A 20,886-nucleotide genomic window follows, 5' to 3' on the forward strand; every position below is an offset into this window, starting at 1 on the left:
CTTGTTCAAGATTCCTTTTTGTTCTCTACATATAGGAGAAGCCTCTAGAAATGTAATTGATCATTTCTTACAAGCCTTTAATGCTATGGGATTACCTAAAGTCATTAAGACAGATAATGGGGCAGCTTATACTGGAAACAACTTTACATCATTTTGTAAGGAATTTGGTATTGAACATAAAAGTGGAATTCCAGATCTCTGCTCCTCCCTGTTACAGAGACAGCTGCCTCTTCTTGCACAGTGCCAGCCTTTTCCTGTAGACAAAATGGTGAAGGTCGGTGTGAACAGATTTGGCTGCATTGGGTGCCTGGTTACCAGGGTTGCTTTCTGTTCTCCATCTGACAAAGTGGAGATTGTTGCCATCAAAGACCCCTTCATTGATCTCAACTACTTAGTCTACATGTTCCAGTATGACTCCACCCATGGCAAATTCAATGGCACAGTCAAGGCTGAGAACAGGAAGCTTGTCATCAACAGGAAGCCCATCACCATCTTCCAGGAGCAAGATCCCACTAACATCAAATGGTGCGATGCTGGTGCTGGGTATGTCGTGGAGTCTACTGGCATCTTTACTACCATGGAGAAGGCCGGGGCCCACTTGAAGGGTGGGGCCAAAAGGGTCATCATCTCTACCCCTTCTGCCAATGCCCCCATGTTTGTTATGGGTGTGAACCATGAGAAATATGACAACTCACTCAAGATTGTCAGCAATGCATCCTGCACCACCAACTGCTTAGCCCCTCTGGCCAAGGTCATCCATGACAACTTTGGCATCGTGGAAGGGCTCTTGACCACTGTCCATGCCATCACTGCCACTCAGAAGACTGTGGATAGCCCGTCTGGGAAGCTGTGGTGTGATGGCTGTGGGGCTGCCCAGAGCATCATCCCTGCATCCAATGGTGCTGCCAAGGGTGTGGGCAAGGTCATCCCAGAGCTGAACGGGAAACTCACTGGCATGGCCTTCCATGTTCCAACCCCCAATATATCCATTGTGGATATGACATATTCCCTGGAGAAACCTGCCAAGTATGATGACATCAAGAAGGTGGTGAGGCAGACATCTGAAGGTCTACTGAAGGGCATCCTGGGCTACACTCAGGACTTCTCCTGTGACTCCTGTGACTTCAACAGAAACTCTCACTCTTCCACCTTTAATGCTGGGGCTGGCATTGGTCTCAGTGACAACTTTGTAAAGCTCATTTCCTGGTATGACAATAGCTACAGCAACAGAGTGGTGGACCTCATAGCCTTCATTGCCTCCCAGGGGTAAGAAGCCCTGGACACCCACCCCAGCAAGGACACTGAGAGCAAGAGAGAGGCCCTCAATGCTGAGGAGTCCCTGTCCCAACTCAGTCCCAAACACTGAGCATCTCCCTCACAATTTCCATCCCAGACCTCCATAATAACAGGAGGGGCCTAAGGAACCCTCCCTGCTCTCTTGAATGCCATTAATAATGTTCGCTGCACACCCCCCAAATAAACAAAACAAAACAAAAACCCTGGAATTCCTTATAACCCAATGGGACAAGGAATTATTAAGCATGCATATTGTACTTTGAAAAATTGGCCTTTAAAAACAAAAGAGAGGGAGTTATACCTTCTAAGGTCACCAAAAGCACACATTGATTTTGTCTTATTTGTTTTAAATTTTTTGCAAACTGATGCTAAAGGTCAGTCTGCAGTGGATCACCACTGGCATCCAGTCACTTCCAGATCATATGCCATGGTTAAATGGCAGGACCCCCTAACTAATACGTGGAATGGTCCTGACTCTATTTTAATATGGGGGAGAGGTTCTGTTTGTAGTTTTTCACAAAACGAAGATGGAGCCCGATGGCTGCCCGAAAGACTGGTTCATCAAGTGGACACGGATCTTGAGCCTTCTACTAATTATGATACCAATGATGAAGATGGTTCAAAATCCCTACCAGCCAGCTAAGTCAACTCGGTGTGCAGTCTCCACTCTTACTGGAGAGTAAATACTTTCTATCAATTCTCAAAACCACCCCCCCCCCATACACCTGGTGGTCAGACTTTGTGTTTGATCTTTGCCAATTAGCAGCTGAATTGAATACCTGGGACATTCCCTCAGACGACTTTAATCTTGTTGCTTTTAACTTTTGGACTGTGTATCTTAAACAGATTGGTTGCTTTCACATAGGATCACTTTCAGCATGTTCAGCTATTCCGCCAGGGCAGTTATACATCACTATGAAGAAATGCATTGAGTGCACATTCATATGTCCTCCATGGCTTTGGTCTGAATGGGAAAGAGTGTGTTTTTGAAGGCTGTTGGCCAGAGACAGGCAACTGTGTTCTTGAGCTCCTATTGACCTAAGCCTGACACATATAGCAAAAGCTACGTATGTAGACACATACATCAAAAGGCTATGTATGTAATCTAGTCCAAGATGGGCAAGAAGGAGCAATATAGATCTAGACCTAAGACAGGCACGGCTGCCTAGCCACTCTACACCCTAGACGGGATCATGAAAAAACAAGTAAATCTTGTGCCCCCATCCAGCTAATCTTTCAAAAATAAAAAAAGGGAGAACTGTGCCCTTCCCCCAGCCTTGAGCAGGCTAAACAGACCTTAATTGTTTGCCACAGTCAGTATTCTGCCTTGACAGAGCCAACCTAGGTGGAGTCTCCTGCCTTGCCACACCTGCAGTTCCCTGCAGGAGCAGAGTGCCTGTTGAGCTTGCTTTGAAACATTATCCAGCTGAAACAAAGGATGGGCTTTGGGTTTCCCCTATCTTTCAAAATGCAGAGCTAAAAATTAAACTTTGAGCCTTAATCAGAAACCTTTGTCTTGGCTTCATTCTTCTCTTGCCCACCTGTCCTTTTTCATTTCCAGCCTCCCTGTCAGGTACCCAGTTCACTGTGGCTGCTGGACAGCTACAAATTCACTGGGAATGTGTGCTCCCACAACTCAGGCTCCTTGACATTAGTTCTCCCAAATGTGCTGCAGAGCAGGATGCTGCCATTCCCGGGGCTTCCATGGTGACACTCACAGGAGATCGCTTTTTAAACAGTGCCCATTCCCTTCACATCTATAACATCACCCTTCTTATAGATTCACAAATTCATGTTCAAAGAAAAACCTTTTCCCTAAAAGACCTGGGGAATTCATAGTGGGTACCTCACCTCTTTCCCCAAAGATAGCTTTTGTTATGTAGTTTTTAGAAACACCATTGCCCCCTCCAGTGTTAATAATCTAGAATTGGCCAATGCAATTACATATATTTAAGATGTCTAATGTTTTGATAACAGCAAACTATCAAATACTAGTCTCTTGGTAGCAGTGTAAAATGTTCATCACCAGAAAGCTTGTTAACTCATCCCCCCCCCCCCATGTATGACTATCTCAGTGGTTCTCAACCTTCCTAATGCTGTATTCCTTCACTATAACTCCTCACATTATGGTGATCCCCAACCATAAAATGATTTTCATTGCTATTTCATGACTGTACTTTTGCTACTGTTATGAATGTAAATATCTGATATATAGGATGGTCTTGGTGACCCCTGTGAAAGGGTCATTTTATGCCCTAAGGAACTGAGACCCACAGGTTGAAAACCTCTGATCTATATATGTGTGTACATGTACGCACATGTGTGCATATGTATACTTACGCTCTACTCTCTGAGCAGATTTCAAGCTTGTCTAATTGGTAACAGCATTTACTGTGCCCACATGTTAGCTCTTCAGAATGTGCTCACCTTGTGGCTGATGAAGCTAGAGAGTGGGGAAGTGGGGGCGGAGCTAGAGAGTGGGGAAGTGGGGGCGGAGCTAGAGTGGGGAAGTGGGGGCGGAGCTAGAGAGTGGGGAAGTGGGGGCAGAGCTAGAGTGGGGACGTGGGGGCGGAGCTAGAGAGTGGGGAAGTGGGGGCGGAGCTAGAGAGTGGGGAAGTGGGGGCGGAGCTAGAGAGTGGGGAAGTGGGGGTGGAGCTAGAGAGTGGGGAAGTGGGGGTGGAGCTAGAGAGTGGGGAAGGGGGGCCGGTTTTGGTGAAAAAGAGCAAGTGCTTAGGAGCTGTCTGAAGAGGCAGAGCTTGCCCTTAGCATTCCTTGGTTTGGTTTGGTTTGGTTTGGTTTGGTTTGGTTTGGTTTGGTTTGGTTTGGCTTCCACTTTGGAACTTGAAAGCCCTCGCACTCGGTCTGACTCTGACCAAGTTTATTTTTATCTAAGTTCTTGCCTCTGAAATGAAAGTTTCCTTTTTAAGCAACTGTCTTCAAACTGCACAAGGACAGGTGTCTGCAAAATGAAGGCATGGACAGACACAACTAAAGGAACCTTTCTGTCAGGTCAGGAAGACCAACCACTGATCTGTTCCCAAGCAAACCATCTCAGGCTTAACCCTCGCTATCCACCCTATGCAGACATCCCCCTGCTGGGGTTCTGCTCCTTTGCTGTGATTACCCTACAGACTCATCCCCACAAAAGAAAAGGGCAATGCCTGATGCCACAGATCCTGCTGAGACAGCACCATCCCCTGGGACTGGACTGAGATGACAAAGCTGCCTTCCAGACACCTCATCTGACTGAAAACTCCTGAGACACGCCCCAAATCACACAGAGGTCAGACTTGGGACCTTCCAGCAACAGATGAATTCTCTTGCCAAAGTCAAATGGCTACTGAACTTGGAGGGAAGTTATATGATAGTCAGGAAACATGATGTCTATCTATATTAATCAATTGTTGTTTACAACTGATGTTAATACCCTCAAACTGTACTACGCATGGGACAATTAATTGATTCCATGATCCCTTGCCTTCCCAAGCCCCACCCTCAACCCTCCTTACCACTCTGGCTTAGTTGTGTCACACCTCCAGGCTACACAGTGTTTTCTTTTGATACTTCCAGGCTTATCTGACCCAGGGTATCCAGAACTGTACACTGCATTTTTCAGTGATTATCATATCACAGTCTAGGCAGTATCCTGTAGCTGTGTCCACATCTTCTGAGACCTTGTGGGAGAAAGGCTTTGGAAATTTTGTCTATCATAAACTTAATAATTAACAAACTTCTGACATAATTGAGTGTGATATAGATTGCTTACAACTGAATAGAATTTAATGACAGTAGTAAAATCATATTAAGACAGGCTAGGAATGAAAACCTTAAGTAACTTTGACACGTTGTGTAGGTAGAAAAAAGTATATTTTGTATTAACAAAGAACTATTTGGCTAGGACCAGAATAAGAAAGCCGGCAGCAGTGGCACAAGATTGTGGTGACAGAAAATGAGTTTGTCCAGGCAGGTTCAGGCCTGTGACACGAACTGAGCACACAGGCCGTGAGCACAGGCCAGGAGTGTGGGGCATGGATAGATAAGCGCTTGGGCCTTTTCAACTGCATAACCCACATGGCAGAGGCTGGGTGGCAGCAGCACCAGAGATAGAGCGCAGCAGGTCAGGCCTGCAAGTCTGTGCCACACGGAGCAGGATTTCCTCCTAGCAGCCGGAAGTCGCCGCCCAATGTCCAAAGTCTACTGTGGGCAGGGGAAAAGGCAGCTCCGGGAACACAGCACTGTGGCACCACACCGACATAAATTATAAGTCCTGGGCAGGGGCGGGGAGGCGGGGTTGAGGGGTGGGGAGGCGGGGTTGAGGGGTGTGGGGGCGGGGTTGAGGGGTGGGGAGGCGGGGTTGAGGGGTGGGGAGGCGGGGTTGAGGGGTGGGGAGGCGGGGTTGAGGGGTGGGGAGGCGGGGTTGAGGGGTGGGGAGGCGGGGTTGAGGGGTGGGGAGGCGGGGTTGAGGGGTGTGGAGGCGGGGTTGAGGGGTGTGGGGGAGGCTCTCGGTTGTGTGGGAAGACAACTTTTCAGACAAGGTGAAATTTTCTCGCAGCTGCAGCAGGACATCTAAAGCAACTGCTATAGTGGACAGATAGGCAAGGCCCAGTGGCAGCTTTGGCTGGGCCAGCGCATGGGAAAGCAAGTCCACGGGGCCCCTGGCAGGACACAAGTTGTAGGGCCATACCTACCCTCCCACAGCAAGAGCAGAGCCAAGGATCGGAGGGAGAAGGGCAGCAAGCAGAGGTTCAAGTGATTGAACTAGTCTGCAGCAGGCCGCAAATGAGGGAGGCAGGGACCGGTGGGGCGGGGCGTGAGCAGGCTCAGGGGAGCTGAGTGCTACTGCTGGGCTGGGTAAGATGGACGCAGAGTGGAGAACGAGAAGGGGAAGCACAGCCCAGTCCCTGGCAGGCGGCAGAGCCAGACCCACTTGAACCAGCAGAACCAGCTGGGGCAGAGAGAAAGCCGGAAACTGAAGGAGGGGTGAGGGGAAAGTCTGTGCTACCGTCTTTGGGTTGTGGTCCAGAAAGTGCCAGTTTAGCAGCAATGTAGAGGTATTCTTTTAGACCAAGACATCCCATTATATAGGGACAAAGACTACCCAAGACTGGGCCCTGGGCTAGAGAACAGGATTATTAACTGCCCCTGCCAGCATCCTGACGGCATTCATAACCGGAGAGATGACAGGTGGGGTCCTGGTGGCTAAAGCTCAGAGCCTGAGACCAGTTTACCCAGGTCCAGGAATTTCTCTGCGGGGAGAAAGAAAGTGTCTCCAAAGAGAGGGAAATCTCACCCAAGGGAAAAAGTCCTAAAACGCGGGTCAGGGCAGCACAGGGGTAACTCTGAGCTTAAGAACTCTCCCCTGGGACCATGTTGCTCTGACCAGTGGAGGATGAGGGTCCTACCAGCGAGCCTGGATCTCTGTGGTGTCTGAGATGGGATGCAAACTTGCAGAGTTTCTAGATCCAAATCACAGCACCAATGTTGTGATTATAAAAAGATAAAAAGCTGTTGAGATATGTTCTATGAGGTGTGGGGAAGGGGGTGTCTCAGTGGCCCATGCTGAGGCATCCCTTCCCCCTGAGGGACCAGTCACATGACAGTATAGTATAGAATAGAGTTTATTTAGGGCATGGGGAGGGGAGTTAAGAGGGTAGTAGAGGCAGAGAGAGGCAGAAAGAGGGAGAGAGTAGAGAAGTAGAGGAGAGCCATGACTACGTGGGGGGGGGGAGGGGGAGAAAGAAGAGCCCAAGAGGGCAAGAGAGAATAGGGCAAGCAGGAAACAGGAGTAAGAGAGGGAGGCGGGGGCAAGAAGCCCCTTTTATAGTGAGCCAGGCCTACCTGGCTGTTGCCAGGTAACTGTGGGGTGAAGTTTAGACAGAATGCTAACAATCACTAGCTGTAAGAACTGACCTTAGGAATCTATATGACAGAGTCAGGCCAAGTTCAGATAGAGGAAGCGATCATGCAAAACAGTCTCACCTGTGCTGTCCTCTGTTACCCTAACACAGAAACAATATCCATCTCTTCACTCTTTGCTAACTCTTAGAATAAACCAGCATGAAGATTGCCTCATACTTTGGACATCAGTAGCATATTTCTTGGGTTGGCCTACAGCATTTCATTAATAAAATAAGACTCCAGCCATGGGTTCCTTTGAGGAAACAAACAAACCACAACTCAAAAAACAAGCAAACAAAAGGCCCCACAGTTTGACCAAGAACTTAAAGACAGAGCTGCGTTGTGCAAGAACTTCTGCATATTCCATTCACACAAACGCAACAGGACACTGTAAAGCCCCACTCACATCCCAAAGCATCCCCTGCGCTGTGTGCCCCTCAGTGGCAGGAGAGACAGTCTCTTTAGAGGAGATACAAGAGTCTTAGTGTCAAGGAAATGCACACATGTGTGTCTGTGTCTACACAATCAGCAGCCAGCTCAGCTCCAGCCACAGGTGTTCACACATTCACAAATACCCCAGAGCAAGGGCTCATCTCACCCTGCCCCCCCCCCCCCCCGTCCGTCCGTCCTCTCCACAGGACTAGAACACAGCCTTGCCTAGTTTCCTTTCCAAGCGCTCCCAAGTCCCTGCTGCTGTCATTCAGGCCAAATACACATTTAATGGGAGGGAGCATGACTTGGTGTTGCCTTCCTTTCCACAAGTCAGATGGAGCTCCTTTCAGCTACAAACATCTCCTATAATTGCTGAGCTAACTTCTTTGACAGTTCTTGTGAATATTTACAATAAATCACCCCCAAAATGCAACATACTCTGATGAATAAGGTTGTTACATAGACTCCCTAAAATTACCTTTTGCCAACCAAAGTTACTGTTTCATATCGAGAAAGGAACCAGACTAGCGTTAGTCACCCAGCGTCCCTTCTAAAAAGTAGCTGTGTAAATCTGTCACACAAAGAGTTTTTGTTGGTTTTTCTATGCAGGTCCGTCTGCCTATTCCGCAGCACAGGTTACCTGTCTGCCTGCCGCGCAGGCTGCGCAGATGCAGTGGAGACAAGGGCTGCAATGAGATATACAAGGCCAAACAGTTCCACGTGGGACTTTATTTAACCTGGGGAATGGGGTAGCGGGCGGGAAGAAGGAAGGAAAGAAAGGGGGGAGAAACGCTACCCAGTTATATACGGGTGATGATGTAAAGGTTGAATTCTGGGTATATGGCAGCTGTTGCCTTGGCAACAGGCCTATAGTTCTAATTGTCACCTATATGACCTCACAGGCCTCGCAGGTCTTGGTACCAACAGTTTTTATACAGATTTTTTTAAAAGACAGAATTAACTCATTTAATTCTTGCTCAAAACTCAAGATGAAGTCTAGGGGGTTGGTACTTGATTGGATTCCCCAGCACCTATGTAGAAGCCAAGTGGGGCCTCGTGGGTCTGTACTCTCCGTGCTGAGGAAGAAAAGCAGATTCCTTGAACTGCTGACCAGCCATCTAGCTACACTGCAAGATCCAGGGTCTGTGAGAGACTGTATTCACAACTATTGTAGAGAGGAACTGAGAAGGCACCTGGCTTTGTCCTGTGGCCTCCAGATACGTGTGACATTATACACACATATACATATACATACACATACACATACATATACATATACACCGGTCATATAAGCACACACACACACACACACACACATGGTAAGTAGTACTGATGTACTTTTTTTTTAATAGATGAAGATGCTATAGACAGCTATTTTCTAAAAATCCCATACCAAATTTTGGTAGTGCCAAAATTTGTACAGGTGTGTGAAAGATCAGAATCACTTTTAACCAAGAAGCACACACACACACACACACATACACACACACACACCTTCTGAGTACAAGGATAAACCCTCTCTTTTAAGATTTTTTTTTCAGAGGCTGGCGAGATGGCTCAGCGGTTAAGAGCACTGACTGCTCTTCCAAAGGTCCTGAGTTCAAATCCCAGCAACCACAGGGTGGTTCACAACCATCTGTAATGAAATCTGATGCCCTATCTGCTGCGTCTGAAGACAGCTACAGAATACTTAAATATAACAATAAGTATAATCTTAAAAATGTTTTTCTGCTATCACAGGTTGTACCTAGTCCTAATAAATCTTTGCCCAGCTTTTCCTACCATGAACATCCTATTGGGATGCCATTAGGGCTGGGTTCCTATTGTCACAAAAACCATCATTAAAACAGGGTAGCGGCCTGAGAGTAAGAAGACTTCTCTGAGATCTGCACTCGGGCGCCATTAGGGAATATTCTCGAGCTAATTTAGGAACCAAATCAACTCTAATCCCCACTTTCAGAGCGATCCCAAAGCCTTGGAGAACAGGAGTGAGGCTGGTCACGTGTGCTGGGGAAATAAGAGTTCTGCAGGTTAAGTCACTGATCAAACTCCACTGGACAGCTTTGGGGAGTGGTGGTTACCAAGCATGCTGCAGGGGGAATCTGATGAAGCGCGGTTTCAAAGCCAGGACACACTGTCTGGACAGACGGCAGACATGGCCCACTCACGCACAGCCTTGCGCCCTCCCCCTTGCTTCCATTCTCATTTATGCTCAGAAAAGACTTTGCTACACACAGCTTCTTGCTTTCGAATAAAACCCCAGTGAGCCTGTTTCTCCAGGCCTTAGAATTAAACGAAATTCACAACGAATAACAAATACAGGTAGAATCAATCCATTCCTCAAGACTGAGAGGAAAAGGGGTTTCCAGAGGCCTGATGCCAAAGAAAGGCTCGCAAAGGTGCTGAGATTTGGACTAGCTCTTGACTTATAAGGAGATCTCGCATAGCCAAAGCCCCGTAATTACAGTTTTAAAAGGGGGTGGGAAAGCAGCTTATTCTAGGAAGGATGTAAAGATCACACAAAGCATCTTCAGAACGCATCTGTTTGCCTTGGTCCTTTGACATTTACTGGTGTTTACAAAGAAGTGGAGAAAAGAGGAAACAGCGGCCCAGGGCCAACAGATGTCCATCCTGCAAGACACTCTGAAGGAGGCAGTGTTGCTTCTGGGACCCGAGTAGCTCAGAGAGCAGGAAACTCCTCCCACAGAATGCAAGATAACCAAGAAAACAACCTCTGGGGAGACCTCCTGGGCAATCCTGTGGTCTGCACTGAGAACTGAGTTGTCATTTACCAACAGTGTTGAGAAAGCCAGATATTAGCTATGGATACCACATCAGCACTGGTTGGGGATTTCCCAAACGAGGTCAAAATTTCACTGCATGATTAATTTACTGATGGCCTCGATGATTATGGGATGTCATAAGATTGGCATGGCTGTCCATGGACACTCACTCTCTCCTGGGTTAGGGTCTGAGAAGGAGCCTTTTGCATTGTATGATGTCATCGGAGTAGGAAATGAGCTGGGAAGCAGCAGCAGACCAGGCCCAACTCCTACTTCTGAAGGCCCCATGTAAATCCCAGCCCTAGTGGTGACCTTTTCAATCACTTCTGTTCATCAGGCAGGCAGGAGCCATGATTTCATGAGCTATGAATCAGAATCTTTTCACTAGGAAATTGGGTTTTGAAAGAGCTTGGTGGTGATGACTAAGAGCTTTAGTGCACTGGAGTTTCAGTTAATGTTTGTGTTTTTTTTTTAATGACTTGAGGGAAAAATCCAAATCTAAAATTAGACTCCTATTTCTCAACTTGAATCTTTGTAAATATACCAACAGTGCTGTGTGTGTGTGTGTGTGTATGTGTGTGACTATATATGTACATGTGTGTTAGTGTGTATATGTCTCTGTGTGAGTGTGTCTCTTTGTATGTTAGAGTATGAGTGCATATGTGTAGTATATTTATATATGTGTTAGTGTGTTAGTGTGTTTGTGTATATGTGTGTTTGTGTGTTAGTGTATGTGTCTCTTCCTGTGTGTCTGTGTATGTGTGTGTATTGCAGAAGGCAGAATTATACTTTGACATTTTCATTGCTGTTTCTTGACATAGTAGGGTTTTATAGTTTTATTCAGAAGTGGGGGAATAAAAAAAAAGGGAAAATGGCTGTTTTGCAAATCAACATATGTTTCTAATTTTAAATAAAAAAAAAAAAAAAACAAGACAGGACTGAATGCAAGCTGTGCAGGCTTTCTGTAGGGCTGTTGGGCTGGGGAGGCAGGGTCTCTTTTTAAATTTATTTACAACTTCAGCATTCATTACCCAATGAAAATAATTGGTTGGAATGAAAAGAGAGTATTAAGAAACAATTGTTGAGGACCACATCTGTGTAGGAGGTTGGGATAAAATCTAGTTAGGGATAGAAGACAAAAACACATGCCCAGATGGGCATGGCGGCTCAAACCCGAGACCCCAGCACTCAAGAGGCAGGAAGATGATTGTGAGGTTGAGGCCAGCCTAGGCTACATAGAGGGCTACCAGTCGGAGCTGTAGCACTGAGATCCTGTTCCAGCATTTCTCAACCTTCCTAATGCTGTGATCCTCTAACATAATCCTTCCAGCTGTGCTGATCCCCAAGCACAAAATTATTTTTATTGCTATTATAACTGCAATTTTGCTCCTGTAATGGATCATAATGTAAATATCTGATATGCAGGATATCTGATATGTGACCCCAGTGAAAGGGTTATTTGAAACCCCCAATGGGCCATGGCCTACAGTTGAGAACCGCTACCCTGTCTACAAAAATAAACAGCCATTCCAAGATGGTAAATGGCTAGCTTTTGTGCAGACATTCTTCGGGTGTTCACAAAGAAGTTGACCTAGTCTGACACGGACTGGTGGGTGAAAGCTCATCAGGGCGGAGAGAGTCGTTTCTGTCTACTGAGCTGTGTCTGCACACTGAGGGCGTAGGCAGATATCACACTGGTGGACTAGCACAGCAGGCTGAGTAAACCGTCGCTACTGCTGCTGCAGTCCAATACGTTTATACAGCGTCAAGGAGTCTGTGAAGATGGGTGTTGTGCCACATGGCAGGGCAGAGTAGGAAAGGCCATGTTTTTCATACACACTACAAGACAGCTGAGGGATTGGGCAGTAGCAGTGGTCCCTGTCTGGCACAGGGCAGCTTTTATTTGAGAGATGTTTACTGGGTTAGGGTTCCCACCCTGAAATTCCTGCCATGCAGGTGAAGCCGGTCCTGGCTGGCTGCTATTTCACAGCAGGGACTGGGTTTATACGGCAGCTGCTGGATGGTACTAGACTGATTCTAATCGGCCAAATACTGTTGTTTTCTTTTACGGTGTCATTTATGCACGAGGGTCCTGAGAGGAACCAATTCCCTCTATCCCAGCAGGTATAACGATGTTTTAAGCAGGGTGAGGAAATTAGAATGCGTAAATAAGCAAATCGCTGCCTAAACCCAAGGTGACCACATAGATATTGGGTAAGACCTCATCTATCAGTAGATGCCAGAATACCCCCTCACAAACATGTATTAAAAGAAAGAGTCAGAGTAGGAAATCTAAGTAGTTAAAGGTATTTGGAACCATGCATGGCAGATTAATATTGCCTATGCCCCTTTGTCTAAGATTCCTGCGTCAAGTCCAGTTAGCAAACATTCTAAGGCATCAGGGCTCAGTGGTTGGAGTGGCCAGGAGCTAAGGCTCTGAAGCCACATCCTCTGTAAGAAACACTCATTTAGCTGGAAAAGGGATTCATCACTCGTTACTGAGGAGCGAGGGTGTGAAGTAGCTTCAGGCAGAGCGAGAGTCAGGCACTCAGAGTGTGTGATTCGTCTTCGTTCTCCACTGTGCAGCTCTGCTGGTTAGTCTCAGGCTGGGTATTCTAGTGGTGACAAACAGAGTGAGGAAGAGCTCCTCTCTTCCATTTTTCTGTTCACCACCCCCCTGGTGAAGCAATGGTGTTGTGATTTCCAGCATCATTCCATTCAGACAGCCAAACTTCCAGCCTTGTACAGGTCTTAAACCAGATGGATTTGCAGAGTTTCTGAACCAAGTTCAGTGGGTCAGGAAATGCCACGATCTTATTGGCTAATTCTGGGTCACAAGTCTATTCCTAGTTTGGGGATGAGGAAGAGAAGTTTTCGATTCATCTAAACCCCATAGTACGTGAGCGAAAAGTGACCTTCTGCTATGAAGAGAAAGGGCAGTGAATATGGACGGTTGCCATGGTTATGTCAAAGGCACCACCGTGGAATAAGAGAGGACAAAGGGAGAGCAGAGAGGTCCGCTGCAACCTGACAGAGGGAGCTTTTAGACTGCTCATTTTGTCTGGTCAGTATGTACCAGTGAATATCTCTAGCTTCACAGCCACACCTTGCTCCAGACCCGATGAAGGAGCTAGACTCCATCTCACATTCAGGCTGCCCCCTTCTCTGGAATGTAGTCCCACCCCATTCAGCATCCCAGCATCAACCCACCAAATTAAATGTACACGTTTGCATCTTCAAACATGCCTCCTGAAGGAACCGCAGATACTCTTTTATGTCAGGTCCCATGTGTAACAGCTTAGTTTTCTACACAGGCACACATGTGTGCGTACACACACACACACACATACACACACATGTGTATACATACCATGGCTTCTCATGGATTTGCTGGGGAACAGTCACTTGCAGTATCGCCCCTTAGTAGAATCCAATAGTATCAGAAAGGACTCATTTGCTGGTTGCTGTCTGTGAAGAAGCAAGGGAGACCTACTCTCTGCTGCCAGTGCGTCACAGATCCTCCAGCCCATGCATGCTTGTCTGAATTAACAGCAACTCTTAACAAAGTCATACCAGCAGCTCTATGGCCTGACTTTCTGCCCAGCTCTCTCAGAGAGCATGCCAAGTTTTTATCACAGAGCGTGAATGTCTTTTAGAAAGATATTAAAATGCAAAAATCTTCGAGAAACATTTGAGAGGCTGACTCAAATTCCCCATTCTGCTATGGTTCAGTGATAATTAACCTTCAAAGTCCAAGACTATGAGGCAGCTGGGCCTCCATAGTGAGGCTTTCCCATCAGGCATCATGATTCAGAAGGCATAAAGGTCTGAACGAGAAATGCCTTTCATTATCTTGGCCATTTGAACACTTAGCTCTCCAGACAGCACCACCGCGTGGGGACCTAGACGGTGCTGCCTTGCTGGAGGAAGTACCTCACTGAGCTTTGAGAATAACGGTCCATCCACTACCCTCCGCTCTCTCTGCTTCGGGGTTACAGTAAAGAGTGTGAACGCTCAGCATCCTGCTTGTACCACCAAGCCTACCTCCAGCTGCCACACCTCCCCTGGATCTGTTATCAAGGACTGCAGTGACTCTGGAATGCACCACGTGACAACCGGTGCATTTGCTAAGCCTGCCTCAGAGCACCATGGACCTGTGAAGAGAGCACACTGCTCTAACTGCCCCCACTCCATTATGTTTGTTTTACCCTTTTAGTTCACTCAGACACTGGCTTATAGATCACCTCCTTCTCCGACAGGCTGTTTGGATGAAACAGGATGGTGTCTTGTCCCTCGGGAGTCGTAAGCCCAAATAAACTTTCCATAAGTTGCTTTGGTGTTCTATCACAGCAACGGACATGTAACTAATAGGGGGTGGATTTAAAAGACGGCAGCTTATTCCAAGTTCCAGGTCTACACAGCTGGAGAGTCAACACACCCTTAGTTTCTTATCATGCATGAGTAGCATCCAGGAAAGTTCTTGTGAAGTGGCTTTCTGCCCTTTGTTGTCCCAGCCTGATAGATTTAGGGAAGGGATAGTCGGACATTGCAAAATGGAACCCCCCAAGAGGTTGCTGGCAAGCTCTTGCTCTGCAGCAGGCAGGACGGACGCTCACCCTGTGAGAACTGGGAGCTGAGCTTGCCGACTTCCAGAATGCAGCAAAGCCTGTCCCACCAGCCTGTCAGAGAATGAAGTGATTTATAAGGCAGAGTCTGAGGGAACCCAGAGTGAAAAATAAATAAATAAAAGCAAGCTTCTAAAGAGAGAGCTAAGAATAGCTGGTGTTCCTCCATGACGCTCCCAGGCTGACTTGGCCATCCCACCGCTGATGCTGGGAGACAGGCAAGGCCTTCCTTCCATGGGGACCCAGTCGTTCTCACCACTTCTCTCCTCAGGAGCAAGTTTTCAGGAGGCTTGTCCTGTTATGAGACCCTCTGCTCCCCTAGTGCTTTCAGACAGCTTTCCCCTGGGCTCCGGAGTCACATTTACCACTCCAGCCCGTTCTCTCTGACTATCTAGTATTTCTGTTCTCTGATTGCTGCTTGTGACTATCTATCTTTCTGGATGGTTTGGGGTTTCTTTGTCCTCTCTCCCAAAGCCTTGACGTAAGACTTGCCAGTGTTGGTGACTGTCTTTGTGGGTTATAGTAAATATGCACACATGATTTACAGGTCAATTCAATGAATTTTGGATAGTTTTTCTGCCAAGTTTGGGAGAAAGAACCAAAAGGTCCTTCCTACTATGCGCTCATGGATTCCAAGTGATTTACACAGTTTCTCAGTTCATACTCTCTGGAGAGCTCGCCGGAGGCATCATTGTGCCTGTTTCCATAGGCTATGAAACTGATGTTCTAAGCCAGTTAGAGGGCTCAGTGGGTAAAGGAGCAGGCCTCCAAGTCTGACGGTCCCACGTGGCAGAAGGAAGCCAATCATGTACTTCTGTAATGTTCCTCTCTCTACTCCGAGATTCTCCTTTCTCCATCCCGTCTGTTAGGCCCTCGCGTCCCCATTTCATCTCTACATCACACCATGGGTACATTTGTGAGTGGATGTATCTATAAATTCGAGGATCTGCAGTTCAAAGTAAACTGCAGTATTTGTCTTTCTGAGACTGAGTGAATCTTTTAACATCTTTCTCTCCATCTAAAAGACAACAACCAAACACCTAAAGTTAACAACTCACAGAGACACTAGTCTGCCCATGTCAGCAACACCTTCCGCCAGAGCTGAGTGACCCTGAACCATCCTACCGAGCAGTTGCCCAAGTAATGAATAGAGAAAATGTGGTTTGTATATACAATAGAATCTTTAAATTCAGCAGTGAAGAAGAATGAAACCTGTCATTTGTAGGAAGGTGGGAATTAATTCGTAACTGCTCTCTCTCTTTGTGAAGCATGTAGTCTGGTCCCCAGCTGAGGGGACAGCAGGAAGCCGCGAACAGTCACGAAAGAGTCGGGGCTGAGCAGCTTGGAGAATCCACGATGCTCATCCCTTGTCACATGATTAAAATAAAGCCAAGCCCTTGTTCTCTGCGGCAGTGCCTGCCTGCTGGACTGTTGAACCGTGTGTCGTATTGGACAGTCATGTGCCCATTGTCAAACTTTCTTCTAAATAGTGATGCTTGTGTGTGTAGCTTACTGTGTTCTCATCCCTGGTCAGACTTACACACTTTGTTTTTCAGCAGTCAGAGGTTTACGTAGAGACTTGTAACTTACCGAATACTTGAGAACTATGATCATTGTTTGCTTACTTCTAAATGAGGCATCTATATTAGTTACCCCCTCAACACACACACACACACACACACACACACACACACAAACACAGAGCGTTACACAGGAAACATCACAGAAGAGAAGGTGGAAATTTTTTATGGAAGGAGGAGAAGTCTGTGAAATGCTTTTTTCTGAACATGGTGTGACCTTGGCACTTGAACTCACGGCTGTTGTGCTTACCTGCATCAGATCTGGGACCGATCAAGCCAGGCAGCATTCCTACATGGATAGGAGGAGTGCTAGGAGGCTCCGGCCCCAGGTAAAAAGTTAGTAGTGGTTGCCGATCTCTGGAGAGGAGTCCGTTCTCTTTGGCTGTGTGGCCACTGACGTGTTGCCCTTGATCTGGTGAATGATTTCCACAGTGGTGAGCAAAGGGGACTGTGGAGGCTTGGGAGAGTGGGGGTATATATGGTCAAGGTACACGTATGCACAGACGACAGACAACACACATGCACAGATGACATATCAAAGAAAAAAATTTAAAATGTGGTATTTTTTATAAAGCAATGCTTCTTCCACAAATGAGCGTGAACAGGAAGCTGCGCACGATGTGGTAGGATTCTGTCGGCTGCGTAAGGTCAGGATCCATGCGTAAGGTCACGGCTCCATGCGTAAGGTCACGGCTCCATGCATAAGGTCACGGCTGCAAGCAGGATTTCTCTGCCTCTCGAATCTGCTTCCGGCACACTCACACACTCACTCCCCTGTCAGGTTGCTCCCTCTTTCACAACCACGGCTCTTGAAGCATCTGTGCTCACTGGCATCCTTTTCTCATTTCTCTTCCAGTTCCCACGTGACTTCTCTGGATGTCCCCTCTCCTCTTCTTCCTGGATTCCTGTTTCTCTCTTCCTTCTCTTCCTGTCAGCCCAGGGCTGTCTCATCCACTCTTGTGGTTTTCTTTGACATATGCTTGCGGAAGGCTTCCAAGTCTGAGCCTCCTCCTCACATCTCTCTCCTCAGCCCTAGCCTGCCTTGCCCGATCTCTCCTAGACCCGCCATTGGAGCCGTCCCTCCTACAGAACAAGCTCAAGTGGTCCAAAAGATTATTACATTTTCCCCCAGCGTCTTGGCATAGCTGTATCCCTAGGTTTGCAGTGTAATAGCCTGTCCTGGTTAGAAGGCTGATTAAGTCTTTGACTTTTTCCCTGTCCTTACTGTATATATCCTGTCGATTACCCATCATACCCCACCCTCTCCACCTTTCATGAGTGCAAACTTCATAAATCATTAGCAATGAATATGAAATTGGAAAACTCTCTTAATAAAAATATAGTTCTTAATGTCAATTTGAATCTACGATTCTGTCTGCTCTACCTCTTTAGACGACTTACCACAATCTATGTTCAGCCCGACAGTTTTGGCTTCCACAGAGAGAGACTGGGGGCAGAGCCATGAATATTTAATCTGTTTCCCATTGAGTTATCCAAGAAAAGCAGAAATGGAAACTCCACCCACTCACTAGCCCCGGTTGCACAACTGAACATTCTAGAATTTTATGGTCGGGGGTCACAAGGGAAAACTCAAAAAACAAACAAAAAAACAAAAAACAAAACAAACAACAACAACAAAAACAAACACTAAACCAACAAACCCGGAAGCATAGGTCTTTAATTCGAGCGTGTCCCTCTTCCAAAGGCATGAGGGTGGGGCTTACCTTCCCTGCAGCTGCTAAGCTTTGTTTAGGTGCCAAAGGAACAAAGATGCGTTCTTGGAAACTGCTGCCAAGCTGGGGCTTACCAAAGGGAGTTGGGGGTGGTTTGTGCAGTTTGTAAGTTCTTGGGCAGAACTGCCTTCCTGTTGCTTTTGGCGACTACAGTCCACATTGGGAAAGCTGTGAACAGCAGCACGACCCTCACCACCTGGCTTGCTTTCCACTGAGAAGAGTCCATTCTTGTAAAGAACCTCCTTTTATTCTAAGCTTGCCACTAACAAAGGGCACGGGACCATAGGAGGCATCAGCTCTTTTTACTCCCAATTTAGACACCAATAGAACTAGGTGCTTCTTTTGTGAAAAGGAGTCCCTGGAGCTCTCCCACCCACTGCTCCTTTATTCCTGGGAGGGATGGGGTCTGTTGGTCTTGTAATTAGCTCCTACCCAAGGCTGACAGTACTGAAAATTTCAAAGTAGCGCGGCTGGTGGTCATGAATTTAAAACAGTCACTCTCAGTGTGCCCACCAGGTTCTCCTAACAACCTCTTCTTTCATTCCCAGCTGGTCTGTGTGGTGTGTACACATGTGCATGTGTGTTCTCAGATAAGTGTGCAGATGCCTATCATCCATGTGTTTGGACATGCCTAGCATCTTCCTCTTCCTTCTCTACCTTATTTATTAAAGCAGACTCTCTCCGTGAAATCCAGAACTGGCTTATAAACCTAGTCTCTGTCCATTGCCAGCCTGCTCCATAAATCCCCTGTGTCTGCCTCCTAGGTTGGAATTGCAGGTGGCATTTTTTCTGTGTCCTGGGGATTTCTAGTAGTACTTCTCAGTCAACAAATGCTTCAATGGCTGAGCCGGCTTCCTAGCCTGGGTCTGTTTCCTTTATTCCAAGAATGAGCACATTTTCTTGTGTCTTCCAGTCCCTTTGTATCTGTGTATTAATATCTTCTCTCTCCTCCCACTATACTTTTAGTAGGATTTGAGGAAAAAGAGGAGATAAGCATCAGTCGATAATTTTTAATTAGAACCTTAATTTTTCTGTGTATGTTTCTGGTTTTTGCTTCCAAACTCTAGACAGATCTGGGTTGATTAATTTCTCTCCTGACCACCATGCGGCATGCCAAGCAATTTTGGTAATTCTTACTGAAAAACAAGAAGATGAAGTGAATGCCTTCAAGATTGTTATTTTTTTCCCAAACTAATGCATAGAAAAAAACAAAAGCAGCACATAAAAGTTTAACAAGACAATGATTACAGGGTAGATAATGATGTTAGGAGTGGGTTGAGAAGGCTAGGCTGACTCCAGGACAGGCTTTAAGTTGGCAGTTAAGGGGACTAGGCCTAAATCTCTGTTTCTAAGAACTGGGCAAGTCCAGACAAGTCCAGACCTCAGAGGCTGCCCTGCCACCTGGCCTGAGGCAAGGACAATGGGTCAGCAGCTGTTTCCAGACTTCCTCAGCCACTTCCTCAGCAATAGTTTCCAGACCTCCCCAGCAAGTTTCCAGCCCCCGCCCCCACTCCCTAGTAATGGAATGTCTCTAGAGATGGACCCAGCCGATTAACATGGAGGTCACCCATCCCAGAATTCCCTGATGTGCTTTAAATGAGGCCTGCAATCTCACCTGGGTGCCTCTCTGTTTTGGTAATGGGAGACCCCAGCATGACGGACTTCTGGAGAATAAACACTCTTTGTGTTTACATACTATTTGAGGCTGGGGTGTCATTCTTTGGTGAATTGTGGACCCTTACAGGGTCAAACATGTTTTGGAGGTTGGCCAAAATGCCAAAACTCATTTTTCTAAATTGTATTTTCAGAGATTTGAAGCTTGTGTCTGTCTATTATGTATTCAGACCCCCAATGTAAGTGTTCCAATATCCAAGTGTAGAGATGTGTTTATGTTCAACAAGCCAGACTGCTACACCCCCACACCCCTACCACACCCCCATTCCCCTACCATGGCTGCACCATCTCCAAGTGAATTGTAGAGGGTGAGGTGTTCACAGCAGTTTGATCAATTGGCTTAGGTGGTTGAAGAGGTACTGGGGGCGGTCCAGCCACCTACCCCTCCCCTGTCATGACCCCCACCCTGCACTGTTGTGCCCTGGCTCTTTTAAGCCATCCCCTCTCATCAAATGGGAGCTTTCAGCTCTTAGAAACTGCATGGAGTCCTTTGTCCTGGTTCCACTCAAAGGCAAACACACCATCCACCAGAACAAAAGATCAAGGCTTCTTCCAGAACTCCAAACCAGCTGGAATTTCAAATGCGCCTTTGAAAAGGCAGCTGTTCATCCCAAGTGACATCCATTTTCCTTTATTCTAAATAGCGGTTCCTTCACCTCTGCTAATGTGAGGAAGTGGAGAGTTTGTAGGTTGAAGTCCAAAGAACAGCCCTGCTCTTCTTTTACGGTTCCCTAATTTTGCTGTTCCTTACAGATGGGTGTTCCGGCCCGGGTTTTGACAGGCTGCCTGGCTGGCACACTCAGTGTTGACTGGATCTATCTTCTCAGGGTGGAACATGGCGCTTGTACAAGAACTTAGCTTACAT

At 46.8% G+C, this 20,886-nt stretch overlaps 1 pseudogene; it reads left to right on the forward strand.

Annotated features, from left to right (window-relative positions):
* The first annotated feature begins 259 nt into the window (after positions 1-259).
* LOC127689844 (glyceraldehyde-3-phosphate dehydrogenase-like) overlaps positions 260-20,886 on the forward strand; it is a 75,104-nt pseudogene continuing 54,477 nt past the window's right edge.

The sequence above is a fragment of the Apodemus sylvaticus genome, chromosome 7 (genome assembly GCF_947179515.1).
Source record: "Apodemus sylvaticus chromosome 7, mApoSyl1.1, whole genome shotgun sequence".
Classification (NCBI taxonomy): Eukaryota; Metazoa; Chordata; class Mammalia; order Rodentia; family Muridae; genus Apodemus; species Apodemus sylvaticus.